General features: G+C 45.3%; 1 protein-coding gene across 2 annotated transcripts in view; it reads left to right on the forward strand.

Annotated features, from left to right (window-relative positions):
• LOC126273306 (uncharacterized) overlaps nucleotides 1-23,008 on the forward strand; it is a 1,028,036-nt gene that overhangs the window by 226,880 nt on the left and 778,148 nt on the right. The window contains exon 1 of one of the 2 annotated variants that reach the window (XM_049976874.1): nucleotides 18,507-18,715. The exons of the other annotated variant lie outside the window; for it this stretch is intronic. The gene's annotated coding sequence lies outside the window, so the exon portion shown is untranslated. Of the gene's footprint in view, nucleotides 1-18,506; nucleotides 18,716-23,008 lie in introns of those variants that run through there. 2 annotated transcript variants of the gene reach the window in all.

Raw genomic sequence — 23,008 nt, forward strand, 5'->3', positions numbered from 1 at the left:
TCCAGAGCTACTGGCGGACTGAAGTCTTGACTCGTGGTGGGTGACTCCTCACAAGGCTCTGCTCGTAAGGCCGCCGCACCATAAATGGAAAATTGTCGTTCAGAGCCTTGGCCCCTGCACTGTTTTCATTTTTCTAAAAGATTTCTGCAGGGTACGCTACACTACAGGGAGAGAGATGCAATCTTTAATCTCTGTAAATGACTTCTAATTACATATCTGGTAAGTCATTAAGGTATACATTGATTAGTAGTAGTCCATAAGGCACACCTCAAGTTGCCCGTGAGAGCCTCCAACACTCTCCGAACAGGTTAAAATGGTTTAAAGAAATGCCCACTGCAAGATACACCGCACAAACGTCAATTTATTTGTAAGTTCAGATGTCATTCTGTACATTAATCTTTTACAATGTCGCAGCCGCTGATTTTTTTTCGCTCATCTTGGATAATTTTGAGCTAAGCCAGTTGGATTCCACGTGATCGATCTTTTTTTTCTTTTTTGGGGAATGGTGCCATTTACCACGGGAAATATACATTTTTTCTTCAAGTACTACATAATCGTTGGATAATATAAAACCTGACTATACTGTGAGTGTGCTTTGCCTCACGATATCATCAAAATGGAGGCTATGAACCGTGAATCAAAATATAATGTGCGTAAAATAGCTATTCTTATGACATCACATTCGTTGGTTTCGTCAATTGGAACTCGTGATGCATACCTATCAATGGTAGACTTCGCACTGACATAATTGTGGTCTAGCCGATCCTCAGCCAAAGTGTCACCTTCCACTAGATCTCTAGCTACGCTGTGGATCAGTCCACTATTCAGCACCATATCATGTGACAATTACACGTTATCGGAAGCCTTCATTCTCCAGCACCCATCATCCTTCCTTTGTCACCCAGTGATCAGCGTCTGTTCAGTATGGAAGCCTTTAAAGATGTCGATCACTGACTTATACTTAGTGCGGCCTGAAGTGTGTCCTCAATCTATTACATCTCGTTCAAGATTCTTTCTATCCCCCGTGGATAATTTGACAGAAAGTTTATGTGGGCTACCCCTTCTTATCCATGCTAAACGTATGTTCAAATTATAGTATAGAGCCAAAATATATATTGTTAATTTTCTCTACTACCTCTGTTTGTACACGTAAAAGAATTCGCGTCACATCGTTATGTCAGAGGTCTAGTCCGACACCCAGCATCGCTACGTTCGACCCAGCTTATCGTTGTAAAATAACGGTTCTGTACTGTGTGAGTGTGTACGAGAATTGGATCATTTCTGCTAAGTTCCTCTCGAGCAGAAGTGGCTGGTGATTTATCTGCGTAGGGAACTCCGTGACATTACAATGCATAGTAATGACCTCAAACACAAACACACACACAAACACACAAGTTCTGTTCTGCCCAAACCACCTCAGCGCTTTTGCCTTAGCTGCTTCTTCCTCAGTGGAACCCCACAAGAGGCGCACGAATGTAGCAAGAGAGTCGCCTCCCTGATTTATGGCGACTGTCACCCAGAGGTCGCCCCTGACGGCGTATTTCATGCCTCCCGAAAAACAGGTGAGTACCTCTCAGGTGGCTGCCCTAGCAGCCAGCACTGGCGCGCGGTTGCAGACTCAGCTGCTCCCAAAGTCTCGCAAGCCAAGCAGGTGCCCGGCCCATCTGTCCGATCGTTTCCGGAGAAGCGTAACATCAGCGCGGGCGCCCGGCAGGGTAGGCTAATCTGCAAACACGCTTACCCGAGATGAATTATGTAGCGCGGTGTCTAAATGACGTCGTATCCCAGTTTCCGAAACACGGCGCTCTTAAAAGATTTACGGCGCAATTATTAAAATGTAACCTGGAAACGTGTTTCGAAACGTGTCTCGCAGTTCACAGAGAGCCGTAGGTGAAAGGGAGGAATCTAACAATCGGTTATTAATATGGTGCCATAGGTCTAACAGTTTTATGAGCGGATATTAAAACTGTCGTCTGTGCGGCAGCAGCGTGTTCTCACCCACATTTTGTTACTTCGAGGCGCTGTAAAAAGCTTTCAGACGTAAAAGACGAGAGTAAAAGATCAAGGCCGCTATAGGGGATAGGCAATGCGGAAATATTGCTGGATAAAGCAAATAAACTGTACTTAATTTCTAAGAAAAGTAGCAAATCAACACGCAAAGTTCGAATTTTGAGAAAAATAATAGATAATTGGGGAAAAGAGGCTTAGGAGACTCCAATATTTTATTCTGAATACTGAATACAAGGTCAGAGAAAGGAACATAAATTACATCTCGTACCCTCACGAGCATACGCCTGTGTGCGACGTTCGATGGACGGAACAATATAGAGATAATGTACAAGAAACATCTGCGCTGTTAGTAATGGATTATTTCGGTATCAACAGAAACTGCACAGAGATGGACACCAAATCCCAGTGTCAGACAGCCAGAGAAAAGCGTCGCACAGAGCATAAAGGAAGTCTACACTGTAGCTTCTGCCGTATCAGAGAGGTAGTAGAAGCTCAACTGGGCAAAGACGAAGAGGAAACCTATCTTGTTCTTGTTCAAAGAACTTGCCATTGAGATGAACTCATTCTTGTTCGCCATGACATCTCCCTGTTTGATTCTACTCTGTGTATAATACCACCAACCGGCTTCATTATTTATTTTATTTGCGTGCCATGAAAATAAAACATGACGCGCTATTTCAAACTATATATATAGCGCTATATGTGCATTTAATGGATTTGAAAAACACGCAAATTAACGTCTATGAAAAGAGTGCTGCTCAGATTCTGTCACACTGAGTAAAGTTCAACGGAAATCTGGAGACAACACAGTGCGTCTTAGTAAATTCAGACGCGCAAAAATATTTCTCTGTCTCCCGACAGAACAATACTATGCTATTCATTTCACTCTCCACGTTGGATAAACTTGAGACACGTTGGCGAATTTTTTTAATAGAAAAAGACGTTATCTGCAGAAGTATAATACATGTAGCTATTCATAAGTTGGGAGTAGTGAATTCTCATTATTTATGGCATCTTTTAACTAAGCAGACCTACTAAACAAAAATCTTTCGCGTTCTGCGTGGACTTCGGTTGGAAGTGCCCACAAAGCCCTGTGTCTGCTAGTTTCTTTTTCCACCATGTTTTGCGATGCAGCCCTAATTTCCTCTGAGTGTCACAGTAGCATCTCTCTTCGGCAAAGCCGGCCGGTGTGGCCGAGCGGTTCTAGACGCTTCAGTCTGGAACCGCGCGAACGCTACGGTCGCAGTTTCGAATCCTGCATCGGGCATGGATGCGTGTGATGTCCTTAGGTTAGTTAGTTTTAAGTAGTTCTAAGTTCTAGGGGACTGATGACCTCAGATCTTAAGTCCCATTGTGCTCAGAACCATTTTTTTCTTTGACGAAAGACAGAAAGAAAGAGAGAAACAAACAAACAAACAAAGAGGAGACAAGAAAGTAGTCCGACATATCCAGGTGAACTGATAATTCATTCTCAGAGCGTGATGGCATTTTCACGGAATTTTGTTCAAATTCGTTCAAATAGCTCTAAGCACTATGGGACTTAACATCTGAGGTCAACAGTCCCCTACACTTAGAACTACTTAAACCTAACTAACCTAAGGACATCACACACATCCATGCCCGAGGCAGGATTCGAACCTGCGACCGTAGCACCAGCGCGGTTCCGGATTGAAACGCCTAGCACCGCTCGGCCTCAAAGGCCGGCACAGAATTTAGTGTCATATCGAACCGCTATGGGCCTCGCATGTCGAGTTACAAGGTCCAGTCACATCCGTCACATTAATACGACTACCGCCTTTGTTCGACGTCAACGTGCAGTAACAACTAACAGACGACAGGTGACACTGCTAGCAGTGGACGGTATTCAAGGCGTCTCCATGGGTGAGGGGAGGGGGGGGGGGGGGGGGAGAGTAACGCGGAAACCATTGCAGTCCGAAATGGCTAAGTTTGCAAACTCTTCGCTTGCAGCCGTATTTAAAATACACCGTGCATGACAAAATGGCCCTAACCAAAACCGGGGGTGAGGTATCAGTGGGGCTGTGGTGCACCAAGGGCCATATATGACGGGGGTGAACAACGTCTACGGACGAATAGACTTGCAAGTGTTGAGCAAATGACCACCCAGAAGAACCTCCGAAGCAGGCTCCTGGTTCATGCACTGACTGCTGTTCATCGGTGACGAAGGCTGTGATTTGCACGCCAATACCGCAACTGGACGTCCACTGATTCTGGACAGGTCGCCTTTTAAGATGAATCACGTTTTATGCTCCATCTGACAGATGGCCGCTGGAGTGCACTACGTGACGTAAAACGTGTGTAAGTAAACACCTTGCAACACCATCGGAGGGGTCCAGGCCGGAGGAGGGAGCGTTATGGTCTTGGGAACGTTTTCGTGGCATTGCTTGGGTGACCTCGTCATTCTAGAAGGTACAATAGAGCATAGCCAGTACGTACCTATCCTTGAGGTCCATGTCGACCCGTACATGCAGTTTCTTTTTTCTCGGCACGATGGCATCTACCAGCAGGACAATGCAACCTGCACATAGCTCGCAGTGTACCTGTGTGGTTCGAAGAGCACTAGAATGAGTTTATCGTACACCAGTGGTCACCAAACTCTCCGAATTTAAACTCAATCGAGAATACGTGGAATCATCTGGATCGGGCTGTGTGCATCGTGGATCCTCAACCTAGAAGCCTAGCGCAGCTGGCCACGGTCCTGGAGTCGGCATGGCTCTACATCATTGTCGGTGCCTTCCAGAACCCACTGAACCTCTTACTGCAAGCCTTGCAGCGGTCCTCATTCGAAACGAATGCTTTTTTGAGTATCATGACACTTACAACTTCAGCATTGAGCAAGTTTTTGTCCATTTCCTTTAATCAGTGCTTGAGTCAATGTGATCCATTTGCATTAGTAGTATAGAAAGGCTAGTTTTTCTTACTGTCTGATATCACCTAGAATCTTTGAAGTATCTCCAAAGAAAGAGGAGAATATTAAGATTTAACATCCAGTCGATGACGTCGTCATTAGGAATGGAGCACAGTTTCGGAAACATCGGCAAGGTACTCTGCCCTTTCCTTTCCAAGAAACTATCCCCGCATTCACATTAAGCGATGTAGGGGAACCACACAAATTCTGAATCTGGATGGCCGAACACGGATTTCATGAGCAGTTTTCACGAATACGAGTCCACTGCCTTAATTACTTCTCCATTATTCTCAGATAAGTACATTCAGTCGTTCATATGCGCACTTGTACCTAAATTCAAGGCAAAAGTTGTTCAAAATGGTTAGGATGGCTCTGAGCACTGTGGCACTTAACTTCTGAGGTCATCAGTCCCCTAGAACTTAGAACTACTTAAACCTAACTAACCCAAGAACATCACATATATCCATGCCCGAGGCAGGATTCGAACCTGCGACCGTAGCGGTCGCGTGGTTCCAGACTGAAGCGCCTAGCCGCTCGGCCACTTCGGCCGACGCAATAGTTGTTAACACTATATAAATATGCATAAAATTACTTTGTTATCCAAACCGTGATCACGTTTATGTATTTAATAACAGAATGAATGCCCATCATGTTTCATGAAGAAACGTATATCTAGCTACACTGGACCATGATATTGGTTACTTCACTATAAAGTATGTCGGCAACACTATGATAGCTGTAACATAATGAAAAACAGCTCATCAGCCACACGATTCTGTGGCAGGGTTCATTTCCAGTGAGAAACGATTAACGGTCCTTAAAAATTACTGGTGGAAACTACAGTGAAGTGAATCGTCTCGCCGCGCGGAATGGCCGCGTGGTTAGAGGTGCCATGTCACGGACTGCGCGGCCCCTCCCGCCGGAAGTTCGAGTCCTCCCTCGGGAATGGGTGTGTGTGTTGTTCTTAGTATGAGTTAGTTTAAGTTAGTTTAAATAGTGTGTTAGTCTAGGGACCGATGACCTCAGCAGTTTGGTCCCTTAGAAATTCACACACATTTGAATATTCGAAATCATCTCGTTACAACCTCCTAGATATTCTGTATGTGGTTTAAGTCAGGCGGGCGACAGCCATGCTATTCCATCAACATTCTGAGTTCGTGATGAATCGTCCTTACTCTTATTATGGAGAACTGGATCCAAATAACGTCCGACACCGGTGTAAGCTTCCCGTAGTTTGACGGGAACTTTTCAGAATAATGCCGTAATGGTTCCTTAGACAATCCAATAGCCGATTCCTCTTCTCCATCTGTGACCCTCTCAGCTAGTACCTTGATGATACCAAACAAACATTATTAACATCCTGTTCCTTATTTTTTGTGTCCGCATATTTATTTCTCAACGTAGTAACCCTGGCGACAAGCACATTTTTCCCAATGGCAGACCAGTTAGTGGTACATTACTGTAGAATTTTTGTCGAATCCACAACCTTAAATATGCTTGCCTCTCTTCTTCAGTATCAAATTGATGTCCTCGAAACTCTTCTTTAAGTTTCGGAAACACATGAAAATCTGATGCGACCAATTCAGAACTGTATGGTGGATGGTGGATGACAGTGAACACAAGGCGTCGGACTTTTGCAGATGTCAAAGCACTCGCGTGTGGTCCGGCATTGCCGTGCTGAACGAGTGGATGCTCAATGTGTAGACGAACTCTTCGAATTCTTCCTGTCTGTTTTCTGAGGATTTCGCAGCATCTTGTGGAGTTTGTAGTGGTGCCTTTCGGCATGAGCATCCAATGCAGCACACCCTGAACATTCGGGAACAGTGTGAGGATGACTTTGCCTGATGATAACGTGGTCTTCAACCCTTTTGGCTCGGTGATTCTTCGTGGCGGAAATCTACTGATTCTCACTTGTTTCCATCATCTGTAGCAATGTTGTTAAGGAATTCATCACCCTCACACTCAAACCGCAAAAGAAATCGTTGACAGATATCCAGTCTCCGCCCTTCCATGTCAGGAGTGAGTATTCGAGACACTTGCCGGGCATGCAGTTTTCAGTACCGCTGTTCTGCAATAGTGTACACGCTCTCGTGATATGCCACACTTACCTGAGAGTTGTGTCGTATCATCCGACGCTTTTCTGTGATGACTTCATCAGCTCGATTGCGATGAGTCTCGTCAGCTGCCCTACGCAGTCGCCCACTCCGACCTCTGTTGCACACATTTATGTCACCACCGCCGTTTTCTTCATTACGAGCATGAACAACCCAACGTCCCACACTACTCACTGTCGAAACAATCACCACCAAACACAGTTTTCAGTCTTCCATGGAGTTAAATTGGAAGTCGGCCGAGTAATATGAAGAACATGTAATACGTCAACTGATGTTGAGACAGAATAAAAAATCGGAGACAGTACTTTTCAGCATGCTCTAGTAATATTCCGTCTCCTGGGGGTGACCAATTTATTTATCCGTTCAGCCTATTTTTTCATTAAAGTCCCGATAAATATATTTTTGGAAGCATCTTGCTACTTGAACGAAGGTGTACTGTCGTTTCATCAGTTAATAAACGTATCGGATCATGCTGAAGGGTACTGCAACCATACGTTTGCGGTAGAGCCGGCCGGGGTGGCCGAGCGGCTCTAGACGCTTCAGTCTGGAACCGCGCGACCGCTGCGGTCGCAGGTTCGAATCCTGCCTCGGGCATGGATGTGTGTGATGTCCCTAGGTTAGTTAGGTTTAAGTAGTTCTACGTTCTAGGGTACTGATGACCACAGAAGTTAAGTCTCGTAGTGCTCAGAGCCATTTGAACCATTTTTGTTTGCGGTAGGTGTGGTGATGAGAAGTTTCTTCGTGGATGGATGTCTGTCAGATAAGAGTTCGTCAACCTCTGGGTGTAACAACGAACAAATAACCGTAAGCAATCAACAGTCAACCCTAAGTGGCACAGCGATGCGGCTGTGATGACGGAGCAGAAAACCATCGTGACGTCTTCTCTCGTGGCTTTGTGTTCTGGACGGCATCGTTTATGTCTTGTCGTGGGCTTTTAACAAATTTTATGACGAGTCGTGAGATAGCAGAAGGCATCTGAAGGAAAGAGCAATTAAAGAAACCGAAATGTAAAAAAAGAGAACCGATGTTTATGGCACGTTCTGGCGCCTTTCCGCTTTTATGGTTGCTGCCAGCAAGTGTCATGCCTCTGACAATTTCGGCACTGCTCTAATGTTGCGTCACTGGTTTGTGCTTTAGGGTTCGGCTGTTGCTGGCGAGAATTAATTGCCAGTTTAGAACGCTGAACTCTCTTCTTTTGATGTGTTTTTTTTTCAGCCTGTCTCACTTGATGCTATACTCCGTCGCATTGGAAACAGAATACACTACCTTTGGCTTTTTAGAGAAGCATAATGTATGGAGTCAATCACTATCGTTTGTGCCCCACAAGCTGAATACAGATATAGATTTCTACGGAGAAATCGTAGATAATAGTCTTAAATTGGTTTACGCAAACGTTTGCAATTGATCCACACCGAGAAAAAGAGACAAAATTTCCACTTTATCAAGAAAATATGTGGTAGATTATGGAGGGGAATTTTTTTTTACATGTTGAGGGAACCGAGTTTTCAGCTGCAATTTGGAAACGAGCTCTGCAGTGCACTAGGCTATTGATCGGAGGATATTCTCTAGGATATGTCTAGGAGAACAATTATTGAACGTGTAGGAAAGAAGGTATTAAAGTTGTTGAAAAACTGAAAATTTAAGAAGTTTTATGGTCACGTTTTCACGAACGGTTAGGTATGTATACAGTTGCCTTGCAGCAATCACTGAAATACGAGGGTTGGAGCTTAAATATTGGCAACTATTTATTCACAACCGATACAAAAAAAGTTACATGTTAGCACCTGTTACTGTCCTTCAAACTAGTCATCAGCGTTCTGTAGTACCCGTTGCCAGCGATGTGGAAGGCGTATACCGTTATCAGTACCTGTTCTGTTGATGGTGCGAATGGAGCGGTCTACTGCCTGTCGAATCTCTGAAACAGTTCTGAAGCGAATGCCACTAAGTGGTACCTTCATCTTCGGAATCAAATAAAAGTCACAAGGACTTAAGTCCGGGGAGTATGGTGTATGGTACAGCACTTCCCAGTCCCATCGACCGAACAGAGCAGCCACAGCTTGCGCTGTATGCACCCGCGCATTGTCGTGCAAAATAATGGGTGGGTTGTGCCGAAAGTGTCGCCACTTCTTTCGCAAATCTGATCGCAGGTGAAGCTCCAAAAACGAACAGCAATACTGTGCACTGACGGTCTGCCGTGGAGGATCGTAATGCTTTAGGATAACACCATCACAGTCGTACACGAGGGTCACCATTACTTTCACCATACTGCGGCTCTGACGCACTTCCGACTTTCGCCGCGGCCCATAATGACGCCATTCGTTGGATTGGCGATTCAGTTTTGGCTCGTAAGATGTGGCCCATGTCTCATCCAGTGTTACGATACGGCGTAAGAAAGCCTCTCCTTTGCGCTCACAGCGCTCAGAGTGCGACTGAGCAGCGTCGTAACGCATCCATTTCTGCATTTTCGTCAAGTCATGCGGAACCCATCGCGATGCAATTTTTCGCCTGCCCGGGCTTTCCTTCAGGATGCGAAACACAGTCGAATGCGCTAATCCGGTTTCGTGGGCGAGCTCACGAATCGTATGGCGTCGATCACTGTCCACTAACACGGCAACAGCATGCACTTCTTCTTCAGAGACGCTAGGACCACTTGCCCGATGCACGTCCGCCACCGTTTGCCGACCTTCGTTGAAGGCTTTTACCCAGCGTGCCACTGTTCTGTACGGCAATGCCGATTCCCCGCACGCCTCTTGAAGACCTTGATGACGCTGTCGTGCTGTATGACCTCTGGCACATTCACTCTTGATCCAAAGTCGTTGATCCTGTTTTGAAAACATAGTGACACCGTTACGTTAGACCGCTCGCTCGCAAGTGACTGTGTTTACCTCGATTGTGGGCACGCCGGTGACGTGGGACGGGCGAGTCCATTTGCTCGGAGGTAGGTACGACAACAACGTGTGCTATCAGCGACAATAGTAGATTCCATTGCATAGTGTCTCCACAGCAGTGTTGCCGCTATTTAATTTCCAACCTACGTATAAATCCATCGGTGGCTAAGTTGGCAACGACTAGAAAAAATCTGGAGAAAGAAGAAAGTTAAGTGCTGAGGTTCAGCTACCGTATGTGCTGGAAGATAAATGTCCTACGGGACGCCAAGAGTGCTACCTGCATCACTGCACATGCTCCACGCATTTGTTCGCAAAGGTGTGGGCTGCTGTTAAGAGGAAATATATGTCAGCAGACATTCCGTTAAGCGCGTATTTGTGGAACTTCACTGACTTTATTTAAAATCTTTGTCAATCTACTAGAGTACTTCTTTTCTCTTCAGTATCAAGGGTACACGAAGAAACATATCTCTCTATATCTGTATCAATAAGTTTCACATAATTTTCATGTGTAATCACTCTGTGAGGAGACATAGAAGTCAATATAAGTGTAGTAACAATAATTTTATGCAGTATATTGGCTGAGGTAGTCGACGAAATTGAAAAGATTACCTCCTAGTATTTTTGGAATTATTTTTCGACTGACTCTTTTTAATCTTTCTGTGTCCCTTTAATGGCTTACGGGTAATATTTTTGTACATTTAGAGGAGGCAGCCAACAAGGTTTGCTTGATATGTTGAGCCTCGATTTCTGTTACATATACGCCAGATCCCTTCGACGAGACATTTGTATTATATTTTGTAGGCTCGCAGTACAAGCCTTTCCAAAAGATGTAACTCACTGTCTTGTATTCGATGGCCGTGTCGTACAATCCAGCTACATCCTCAGGTTACAGACCTTTATTTGTAAGATATTTAGCCAGCGCACACACAAGATGGTAGTCCCAGGTTTTCAAATATGCTGTTATTTCATAAATTCATAATCAAAATAAAAGAGCCATTTTCCTGTAACACTCTCTGACTACTGACATTAGTGTCGTAATACATTGCACATTTCGCGTTCATTGAACAGTCAGCCTCTGGGAATCCATTATGGGGGTATATAAACTACTGTGAAGATAAAGGAGTGAAGAGAGCATGTCAAACATACACAGGTTGTCTCTGGAAATGAGATAAGAATGGGAAAAAACTGGCGGCAAAGTACATTAAGCTCATGAAATCGAGAATCATAGTTCTCTGCATCTCGGCACCAGATCCTGGGAAGATGATGTTCAAACCTGCCCAATGTCCAAACTGGTGAGCCATATCCACACTACCCATGAAACACATGCATCGTCGATTTTAAGCAAGCCGGATAAAAATTTACTGGCACCGGGAACCACACGCTAATACCGCATAACACAAGCTATATCGTCCATAGTGGTTTCGGTTGGCAAGGAAGAGAATCCTCGAATTTGTTCTGGTGTGCCGTATCTATCTAAAGCCATTCATTCATCACTAGAACCTGTAGAGCTACCAAATGGTGGGGAAGCGATATCCACATTTCACATGCCGTTCCAAAGAGCCTCCAGTCTTATCCATGGAATTAAGATAGGGTGATTTAGGTGGCCAGCCGAGGTCGGATAGGATGCTTAAGCGTTCGTGAAACTAGAAACGTATACTATGAATATGTCTGGTATCATCTTGGAAGAAGTTAGTGTCCACATCATATTTATAATGCAGATTCAGGACAGAGGGCAAGAGATGGACTCCGAGGAGGCTGAAACAGATATCCTCGTTCATGTGCACGATACTATGAGTGGGCTCAAGCCATGGTACGAAAAACCACTCCCCCAACAATCGAGGACCACCTCCGACCTGAAATACGCTCTCCATACCCTCTGGGTCAGTCGCTCCACTGGACCGTCAGTGCACTCTGCATTTTGCACAATTTGAAATGAGGCAACTTCGGTACCCGTCGAACCATTCTCAAAGCCTGCAGACAGTCACTATCCAGTTCCTGTGTTGTTTGGACGTCTGAAGAATTGAACCTTCATTTGCCACTCTGAGCACATCCATTCTCGAGGTTCATTATTCAAAACGTTCATCGTATTCAGTTCCCTTGGCAATGTCCATTCGTAAATAGACTGTTTTTTTATACATATGCTACTGTGGAAGGATCTGTTAGAGTATTATGAAGGCTATTACTAGTAGTAAAAAGGGTGTTCCGTACCTGTTACCAGTTTCTGCCGTATTGCTACGTATCTAATATGCTACTTCCAAGACGTATGCGTTCTCTTGTATGCTTGTTTGTTCATTCACCATAATCGCAATGCCAATACCGAGTTCTGAGTTATTTATGAACCATCCAAGCCCTGAAGTTAAACTGATATAAGCCCAAACTAAAGTCGGGCAAGGATAGCGTTAGGACTTGACCCTATGGTTGACGACATGTTGTGTTTCATATTCGGTTTCGAACCTGTCAAATCTGGGATACCATGTGCTAAGGCTGCATAGGTGAGCGAATAAGAAGGATAGGAGGGGAATAGATCTATCGGATAATAAAGAGGAAGGGAAGTAAACAAATTAGTAACGGAGGATTAATATCAGACAGGAAATTAAAGAACACCAATTTTCGTGGTTTCCAGCTGCAATTGTTCTGTACCTATGTGAAAAATAAACACAATTCGCACTGCGATGCCTCTGTGCACTGAGAGGGTCGTGATCCACTAACTCATCAGTTCTTAGTTATTAAGATGGTATGTATTCTATATTGAACAGAGGAAAGAAATTAGGGTCCAATCTGGGTTGCATTTACAGTGACTTTTCTTGAACGAATCCAGAACCAAACTGGAGAGGGGAGGCTAGAGTTTGGTTGCATAAGATATCTGTTGACAAGAAAAGGGTGGGCTTCTGTGAACCAAGATTTTCCACACTAGTGGACATTGGCTACTTTTGAGAACTGAAGTCATGCCATCAATTTTGACTGAAAAACGCTGTTATCACCCAAAGGTAATATGAATGTCAACAAACACTCCCTATCTCTGAAAGCACTGATACCACCTGAATTTATCGCGTCCTAATATCCTATACGATGCGACTTGCAGTAACATATTCACGTACATTCACCAGCTAGCAGCAGCAACTTCTCTTCACGACTGTTCCCTCCGAAGACCTCTTCGTAACTCCTCCTTGCTGTGTCCTCTTCTGAACCTCGCCAAATTACCAGCCTCCAGCACTACTAGCGTCCAGCACAGGCAAGGTGTAGCGACTGAATTTTTGGTAGGGGCTAAGTGACCAATCTGCTGTCGCACTCCGAAAGTATGATGCGGTGGCCCTATCACGGCGTGATAGAAAGCACGGGCGGAAGTCATCCTAGGCTCCTTCCAGATCAGAGAAAAAGTTTTTATAACACCTTCTCGAAGCTTCTACAAATAATCCAGAGGAGCCAATCGGTCATCTCGCTTTTGACATAGGTACTGAGAGGGGCCGGCGGGGTGGTGGAGGGGGGCGAAGCCTTGCTTCTACCGTTGAGGTTTTAACTCTTGTAAGCCGAAAGCAGCACGTAGGCCGCTCAAAAATGTGCAGCTGTCGGGACTGCCAGCTTTTTTGATGAGGTCCATCCTGATATTGTCGCAAGATAGCATCGGAAACTCTCCCTAGCGTTCTCCAGGAAGACAGAGAAAAATCCTGCTCCGGCCAACTGCCAAGCTTACTACATGAATCTCGTGCAGGGTGCTAAATATGTACAGACTCGAGACTCTGATCACAGAGACCGATATACGGAAACGAAAAAAATCATGTCACAAACTTCCTCTAGGCATTAGTACACACGAATAGAATATGAGCTTGACAGTTGGGTCAATATGGGAATTTGGCATGTCAGAGATTTATAGATGCATGAAACAGGTGTGAGATTAGTGCACGTCTTTCAAGATGAAACTGCATTCACTAAAAGCAGCAATTCCCGTGGAGTATTAACCCTATAGTCATTTGGAAGGAGTGGCACTCCCCTTCGATCCCTGTTGTTTGAGATCTTTTTACGACTGTTAATGCTCAGTGTTACATATTGTGCTACCCCGTTCTTGGAGATTCGATGGACAGCCCGTGTTAATTTACCAGCAAAAATGGCGACTTCATTCGCGGTGTGATCATGGGCGCGTCGGAACATATCTCCTTTTTGCCACTGTGCAACGCCTCCACGACAATCCATCTCAATGTCTGATAACAAGTATCCCGACACTCCTGTGTGATGCGAAATTGATCCCTGGATGTCAGGAAAGGCGGATATAAAAGGAGGCGGGGAGTGTTGTGTTGTCAGTAAAAAAAAAAAGTGTGTGAAATCTTATGGGACTTAAGTGCTAAGGTCATCAGCCCCAAGCTTACACACTACTTAACCTAAATTATCCTAAGGACAAACACACACACCCATGCCCGAGGGAGGACTCGAACCTCCGCCGGGATCAACCGCACAGTCCATGATTGCAGCGCCTTACACCGCTCGGCTAATCCCGCGCGGCTTGTTGTCAGCAGAGAATCAGTAACAGCAGAATAGGTCTGCCATTGGAGCTGTCACTTCTAACGAGAAGTAGTTAGTGGACGTCGCCAGAGTAAAAAATGCATCAGGGATATTTTAATCCTTCAAAAGTTGTCCAAGTCGACTGTTGGTGATGTGATTGCGAAGTGGAATCGTGAAGTAACAACCACAGTGAAACCAAGACAAGTTAGGCCTCATGTACTGACGGACAGGGGACGTTGAGCCCTGTGGATGATTGTAAAAAAATTCCAAACAGTTAGTAGAATGAATCACCTGCTAGTTCGTAAGTGCTACTAGCAGTCCACTTAGAACAATGACTGTGCGTAAAGAATCGGATACAATTGCCGAGCAGCCCTACATAAGCCACGCGTTTCTGTAGTCAGTCTCAAGCGACGCTTGAGGGGTGCAAAGAGCGGTGTCACTGGGTAGCAGATGATTGGAAGTGACTGATTTGGAATAATAAATCACATTATACCCTCAAGTAATCCCATGGACGTTACTTGCCATCGTGTGTAGTGCCAACAGGAAAGATGAGTTTTGATATGGAAATGCATTTGATGGTTAGGCAGTGATCCACTGTTAGGGAAACTCAGAATACCGATAGATATGAGCACATTGTGCAGCAGAGCATCGTGTTTTGCGTACGGTAGAGAAACAGTTAAAGCATGTCAATGCACCCTGCATCATCTGTAAGGTAATGGCTTGTGGACAACAACATTCCAGAAGTTGACTGATCTGTCCAGATTCCTGACCTGAACCCAATGGAACAACTTTGGGAAAAGTTACAACATTGACTTTGCTTGAGAACCCAGCGTCCACCACCTCTACGTTCTCTTAACTGTCCCCAGGAGAGTTCCAGCAGTCGTAAAAGAGAAGGGCGCACACACATACAGCATACTGACGTTCACTGATAGATGTCCAGGTACTTTTGGTCAGATAGTGCACATATCGGTCCAGTGCAATGACTTCGTTTAACGGGGAAGGGGTTCTTGACCTTGCATAGATATGCTGCATATTGACGTTCACTAATAGATGTCCAGGTATTTTTGGTCAGATAGTGTACACATCGGTTTAGTGCAATGACTTCGTTTAACGAGGAGGTGTGGGGGGTTCTTGACCGTGCACATTTAAGAGGGCGACTAATGTTATGTCCTTTGGGTTGATGATAACGCACAGATCGAAGTCTATGCAATTTACAAACAGATGACACACACCATATCCCTTCTTTAGGTTAGTCGCTCTTAATTTGGTAACTAAATGCAGCATCTCTTAAGACCTTGCGGAACTGGTAGTACACTGAGGTAACAAAAGTCATGGGATACCTCCCAATATCGTGGCGAAGTGCAGCAACTCGACGTGGCGTGGACTCAACAAGTCACTGGAAGTCACCAGCAGAATTGCTGAGCCGTGCTGCCTCTACAGCCGTTTATAATCGCGAAAGTATTGCCGATGCAGGATGTTGTATTTGATTATGTCCCATAATTGTTCGATTGAATGCATGTCGGGCGATCTGGGTAGCCAAATCATTCGATCGAATTGTCCAGAATGTTCTTCAAACCAGAAGCGAAGAATTGTGACCCAGTGACGTGATGCATTCTCGTCATAAAAATTCCTCCGTTTTTGGGAACATGAAGTCCATAATGGCTGAAAATGGTCTCCAAGTAGCCGGAGGTGAACACTTCTAGTCAATGATCGGTGCAGTTCGACAAGAGGACCCAGTCCATACCATTATGGAGCCACAGTTAGCTTTCAGACTGCCTTGTTGACAACGTGTATCCATGGCTTCGTGGGTTCTGCGCCGTACATACGCCTTGCCATCAGCTCTTGCCACCTGAAAGCGGAGCTCATCTGTCCGGGTAACTGTTTTCCAGTCGTATAGGCTCTCAGCGGCCTGGGTGGCCGAGAGGCTCTAGCCGCTACAGTCTGGAACCGCGCGACTGCTACGGTCGCAGATTCTAATCCTGCCTCGGGCATGGATGAGTGTGGTGTCCTTAGGTTGGTTAGATTTAAGTAGTTCCACGTTCTAGGCGACTGATGACCTCTGAAGTTAAGTCCATAGTGCTCAGAACCATTTGAAACATTTTTTGATATGATCTCAAGCCAACGGAGCCGGTGCAGTCGACGTCGAGCTGTTAGCAAAGGCACCCGCGACGGCCGTCTGCCACCACAACCATTAACGCAAAACTTCGCTGCATTGTGCCAACAGATACGTTCGCCGTACGTCCCACATTGACTTCTGTGGTTATTTCACACAGTGTCTCTCGTCTGTCGGCACTGACAACTCTGCGGAAACGTCGCTGCTCTCGGTCGTTAAGTGAAGGGCGTCGGCCGCTGCCTTGTCCGTGGTGAGACGTAATGCCTGAATTTTGTTATTGACGGCATATTTTTGATACTGTGGGTCTCAGTATACTGAATTCCCTAATGATTTCCGAAATGGAAAGTCTCATGGCTCTATCTATGAGTACCATTCCGTGTTCAAAGTTTGTTAATTCCCCGTCGCGCAGTCATAATCATTTTGGAAACCTTTTTACGTGTATCACATGGCTAGAAATGACAGCTCCGCCAATGCACTTCCCTTTTATAAGTTGTGTACGCGATAGTACATCTACATTTACATCTACATTTATACTCCGCAAGCCACCCAGCGGTGTGTGGTGGAGGGCACTTTAGGTGCCACTGTCATTACCTCCATTTCCGGTTCCAGTCGCGTATGGTTCGCGGGAAGAACGACTGCCGGGAAGCCTCCGTGCGCTCTCGAATCTCTATAATTTTACATTCGTGGTCTCCTCGGGAAGTATAAGTAGGGGGAAGCAATGTATTCGATACCTCGTCCAGAAACGCACCCTCTCGAAACCTGGACAGCAAGCTACACCGAGATGCAGAGCGCCTCTCTTGCAGAGTCTGCCACTTGAGTTTGCTAAACATCTCCGTAACGCTATCACACTTATCAAATAACCCTGTGAAGAAACGCGCCGCTCTTCTTTGGATCTTGTCTATCTCCTCTGTCAACCCGACCTGGTACGGATCCCACGCTGATGAGCAATATTCAAGCATAGGTCGAACGAGTGTTTTGTAAGCCACCTCCTTTGTTGATGGACTACATTTTCTAAGGACTCTCCCAATCAATCTCAACCCGGTACCCGCCTTACCAACAATTAATTTTATATGATCATTCCACTTCAAATCGTTCCGCACGCATACTCCCAGATATTTTAGAGAAGTAACTGCTACCAGTGTTTGTTTCGCTATCATATAATCATACAATAAAGGACCCTTCTTTCTATGTATTCGCAATACGTCACATTTGTCTATGTTATGGGTCAGTTGCCACTCCCTGCAGGAAGTGCCTATCCGCTGTAGATCTTCTTGCATTTCACTACAATTTTCTAATGCTGCAGCTTCTCTGTATACTACAGCATCATCCGCGAAAAGCCGCTTGGAACTTCCGACACTATCCACTACTACCGCTGCCTGTATATGTGCGATCGCTATAGCACGACATATGTCACCCCAGAGCTCATTAGGTACACTGGAAGTAAAGTCAGTGCGCGAACTTACCGCTGCAGAAGAGGCGAGGAGCCGCCGTTGAGTCAGCTGCGGCCAGCTGTCTTCAGTCAAGGAGAACTGGTGCGGCGTCCCACTGCAAACAGCTGGCTGGCGGGCTGCTCCTGGACGCGTCCGAAAGAGCCCGGCGCCTTGGAGCGCCGGCGTCCAGCGGCAGCGGCAGCGGCGGCGTGACGTTACGTCAGGACGCGGCGCGGCCGGCCATCGGAAGCGGCGCCCGCTCCGCGGCCAATGGCGACAGGTGCGCGCGGCCGCACCGGCCAATCAGCGGCGCCGCCGGCGGGCGCTCCGCGGCCGTATGCCCGCGCCGCACGCGAACTTGGCGCGCACTCTGCACCGGACACCGTCCCGGCGAGCACCTGCCGCCGCGCACCCGCCACTGCCTGCGCCAGCGAGCACGCCCCCTCCGCGCGATGCGCTGCTTATCGGACGCCGACTGTTCGCGGCGCGGCCCCCGCTGAGGCGCCACCCCCGCCGAGACGCCGCCCCCGCACCCAGTCGCGTGTCGCCCGCGCCCGGCGCGTGCCACGCACCCCGCCGCCAGCGTCTGTGACGTGCGACTGTGTCTGTGCGCGTGTGTGCCGTGCCGTTCGTTCCGTTCCGTTCTGTGCTTGTGTTTGGAGCGTCGCCTCTGCCGTCTCCTCTCTGTTTGTGGATACGCCGGAAGGCGCGGCACGGCGACTGCATACTCCACGTGACAGGTTAGTGCTCAGCCGATACGCCCACTGCGACTCGGCGCTCTCTCGTTGACAGTCGTACCAAAGTCGGCGATTGCTCTTATCGCGCAATATCCGAAGAGGGCAGATTACCATCAGTCGGTATATAAGTAACATGCTGAATGACATTTGGAGGCAATCAAGGTGGTCTTATTTTACATAGATAAGACTGTATGAGCTAAAGCTTGTGTTTTTGAGCCAGTGGCAACGAAGAACATTTTTGTTATATCCCTCACAAAGCGCAGCCACAGCAGCATCTGGCCCGTGTGTTAAAGTTCCTGATCATAACCAATTTAAATGGCGCTGACACTGGAATTGCCTTCTGAAGGAGTGAGGTCACTTCCCCACCTAATCATCGTCAACAAACTTACCTCTTGGTTTCGTCCGCCACTGTAAGTGAACGCTACCATGGCGCTTCCAAAATGTCAGCTGCTTTCTGCAATGACATCTACGAGACAGTAACTGTCGTTTCTGTTTCCGTAATTACCGGAATCACATGTGTCATTAACATTTTTAAAGACGCCACCAAGACATTATAAGCGTGATAAAACCGTGGAAAAGTAAACTCTGAAATCCTTAATGTCAAAACGCTTCTTAAATTATTATGAAAGCTGTATTACAACATCACACCAAATTGTTGGTGTCTTCTTTTCAGGCAACAGATTCACAATCAATGAAGCTGAATATCTGAATTCCACTACCAATCGCTGTTGGGACGCTTCAGTGTGGCAATAACTATCTTTTCATTGTATTTTTTCGATTATGTGAACTCTTCAGATGCTAAGTCGATCAGTCAGAGTACACATAAAATACAGGCCGATATTAAGCGGTAATGTAGACGAAAAATCAAGTATCTGAATAGTTATCGCATGTCCAGCCGGATGGCGTGCTCGATATTTCAGCAAGTCGACTTTTTGCCATCTTCAGGCGTCATCAGAAACGTTGGAAGACGGCAAGAACTCGGCTAGGCGTAATATCGCGGTCTTTGAACGACGCCACTCCGCTGAATAACCACGAAATGTTCAAGATTTCTGTATGCTGGGAAACCCTAAAATCGTACCAAAAGAGATGGTACAACTGCACAGAAGTAATAAGAACTCAGTGACAAGTGAACAGATGTATTATTTGCTGGACTCATTACTTAAAGTACGACGTCTTCGAAATTTTTCGTTCCTCCGTTCATGTGTCTGGTAGCTAGTCAGTTCGCTGAAGTAGCGTCTCACAGTATGTGTCACAGAAGCAGAAATCCGACGATGAATGGCTGTGAAATGGAAGACAGCGAAGCCCCCATGGCAAAGGACCAACACATTAAAAGAACACACTCATTAACTTTTTACACATTAAGTTCTAAAATTTAAAGCACTGAAGCTGAGCGCCCAGTGTCGGGCAATGTATTCCTCGAGGAACTTCTTGGTCCTTACGATTTTCCTAAATCCTTTAAAGAAAACACCACATGCCCATTTTCTTCCTAATCCTAGCCGTGTCGAAGCATAAGCTTCGTCTTTAATGATCTGGAACTTAAGAAGATATTTCAGATTTATGGAACCTCCAAATTACATTTTGATCAAGTTTTGGGTGACACTTGATTGTGCAGCTCACACAGTAATATTGCCAACAGAAGAGACACTGTCCCGGACTACCTACACTGCGTTGTTTATCGCGGCACTGTGTCGCAATGGCACACTGTCACCTTGCACCTCAGATAAGGCCGGTTCTAAAAAGTACGAAATTCATCGTTCCTACGCTACCTGAAAAATTCTCTGCTACAAAGTAGATAGTTTCGTGTAGCCACAGTAGCGCCTTTCAGGAAATTTGCTCAGGTTTAGCTAGCAACAGCAAGCCATTTCTGGTACCGTTTACTCCCCATGTCTGTAACTCTATGGTAGAAAAACTGTCTGCAACGTGTATTTTCAGTTATTTACGTGTAAGATTCGTTTGCACGCCACAAATAATTCGTCTTCGTGGAACTTGTAAACATGAGCAGTGTTAATTGGTAGGTAATTACTTCACACACTCACATCTAATAGTTTCAGAAACGGTGACAGTGTGATGGTTTTAATAAAAAAAACTATTTTTATCCCTTTTCAGGAGCAAGTGGAGCATGCAATTATTTCAGTAAATTTACTTCTGATAGGTACCGTTTCCAGTCGTCGACAATATGGAAAAGAGTTACGTCTGCTTGCGGTTTCCTTTGAGTCCTTCTGCAGTAAGCAAGAGTTTATATTTAGTATTTTCCTAGGAAATCCTTTCCTCTAATTTTAATCTTTCAATACATCACATTTTTCCTACTGGTGTTTACAAACACATATTCGTAGCAACTACATTAACTTATTTATTTAAATGAACTGGTATTTCATTTCTCTGCAAGACCTAATGGCCGTTGACATTAAGCACAATGGGAAAAAAAAATAAGGTTGTGCAGAGCAATCGTCTATTGCGACCATGGCAACATATCAGGTATAGTTTAGCGCGTAGACGAAGACAGTGTATTTAAAGATTGCAAAATGTAAATCGAAGAGAAATAAAATGAATTACTTCAGTGTATATAAGACCACAATAGGCGGTAGTTCATCAATAATAAAGTTATAGTTCAAAAGCTACTTTAAGTTTCGAAAATCACAATGTCATCAGTGATCATTGACCTGTTACCATAGTCATGTGACGTGGTTGAGCCAAAGATTGAATGGAACTGGAAGATGGCTGAAAATCGTCCTAAAATTCTCTGTGGAAATCTTTCCCTGGACAATAAAAGTTCTAATTTATCCCTGGTTGTAGATCAGCACTGTCGATGTTACATAGCGTGATACCTTTCTAAAGATCTACTACATGGAAGGTAACTTTTTACGTTTTTCCAATATTTTTAATTACAGCAGTTTTGTCACTTCTTGGTTAAGTTTTGCGTTACCATAACGTTGGAAGTAACATGTAATAGCGTACTAGGCATCAGTGTGTTACAATGACGACGCATCCATCTGTTAACGTGCTGATTAACGACCGGTTGACGCCAACACAACCACGACTAGAGGTGTCATAAACCAAAGCGATTACAGCACACGCAGCAACGCAGATAGGCTATGTTTCCGACACGTTGTCGGTGAATGCGATGAGAATGGCATTAAAACTAGTAGCACGCATGTTTTCATGGTGACTAGTTAATATGGAACCGAAGGTATTTATTGTCATGTTGTACTACCATGAGTTGTGATATAGGATCGAAGAAGGATGCCTATTACGCGACGTGCGCAGAAAAGAACGCAGAGCGTTGTATATTTCCTCATCTTAAAAAACAAAACACACACACAAATAACCGCACAAGCAAATACATGTGGAACGTTGTTCGAGATGCTGATCTTTCGGAGAGCTTTTCCGCCACACTGCACCAACGCCGCTTCGGCACAAGCCATGTTAGCACATCAGTTCTTGTTTGCTGCGAGTTATAATTAACGTCGCAACAGTGCTGTCACTTCCACAGGCGTGTGTAACTTCACGATGCCAGCCATAATCCCCTAATGCGTCACTACTTTTCGTATACCTCGCCTCTGGTGTGGTATAATGTAAACGGTTTTTTTCTTTTATTTTTTTCTTTCACAGAAGCTTACTGACTTTTCCCCGCTTTCATTTTCAATTGCCATTGCCATTTGTTTTGCACGCATGTGCTCACGCCCGCGCGCCTGTGTGTGTGTGTGTGTGTGTGTGTGTGTGTGTGTGTGTGTTGTGTGTGTGTGTGTGTGTGTGTGTATCACGAAAAGCACCTTATGATGATTGTATGAGAAGTGATAAAACCTTCAATAGCTAGGTAGGTCCCAACGGAAGAACTAATTTCAAGAACAGTTATAAGACTGTTGACAGAATTGTGTTTTTCTCCTTGCGTGTAGTTAAAAGATTCCAAAAATTAATCCCTGGTGACCTGCCTTGATTTCAGTAGTTTAACTATTCACGTTACCACACCAGAAGCTGGTTTTCTGCACTCTGACGATGCCCTAAGGAGTCGGAAGCCACTCTGTGTACAAATAAATAGTATTTGCAGAACATCAGGAATGTTTTCCCTTCAACGTAGGTGGTTGAAAATAAGGAAAAAAAATTCGCACCTCTGCTAGATAGCGCCAGTCGAAAATTAAGGAGGTGATCAAAAGTTTCGGCTCGAAGGATATACAGTCCAGGATCGGTATGCCAATTAGACAAAAGCGCTGTGAACATTAAGGCAATCGTCCCATCGACGCACCTGGATGAAGTTATCTATTTGTTAAAACACTGTGTCCTTCTGCGTGAAGATGTCCG

This window comes from Schistocerca gregaria, chromosome 1 (assembly GCF_023897955.1).
Source record: "Schistocerca gregaria isolate iqSchGreg1 chromosome 1, iqSchGreg1.2, whole genome shotgun sequence".
NCBI lineage: Eukaryota > Metazoa > Arthropoda > Insecta > Orthoptera > Acrididae > Schistocerca > Schistocerca gregaria.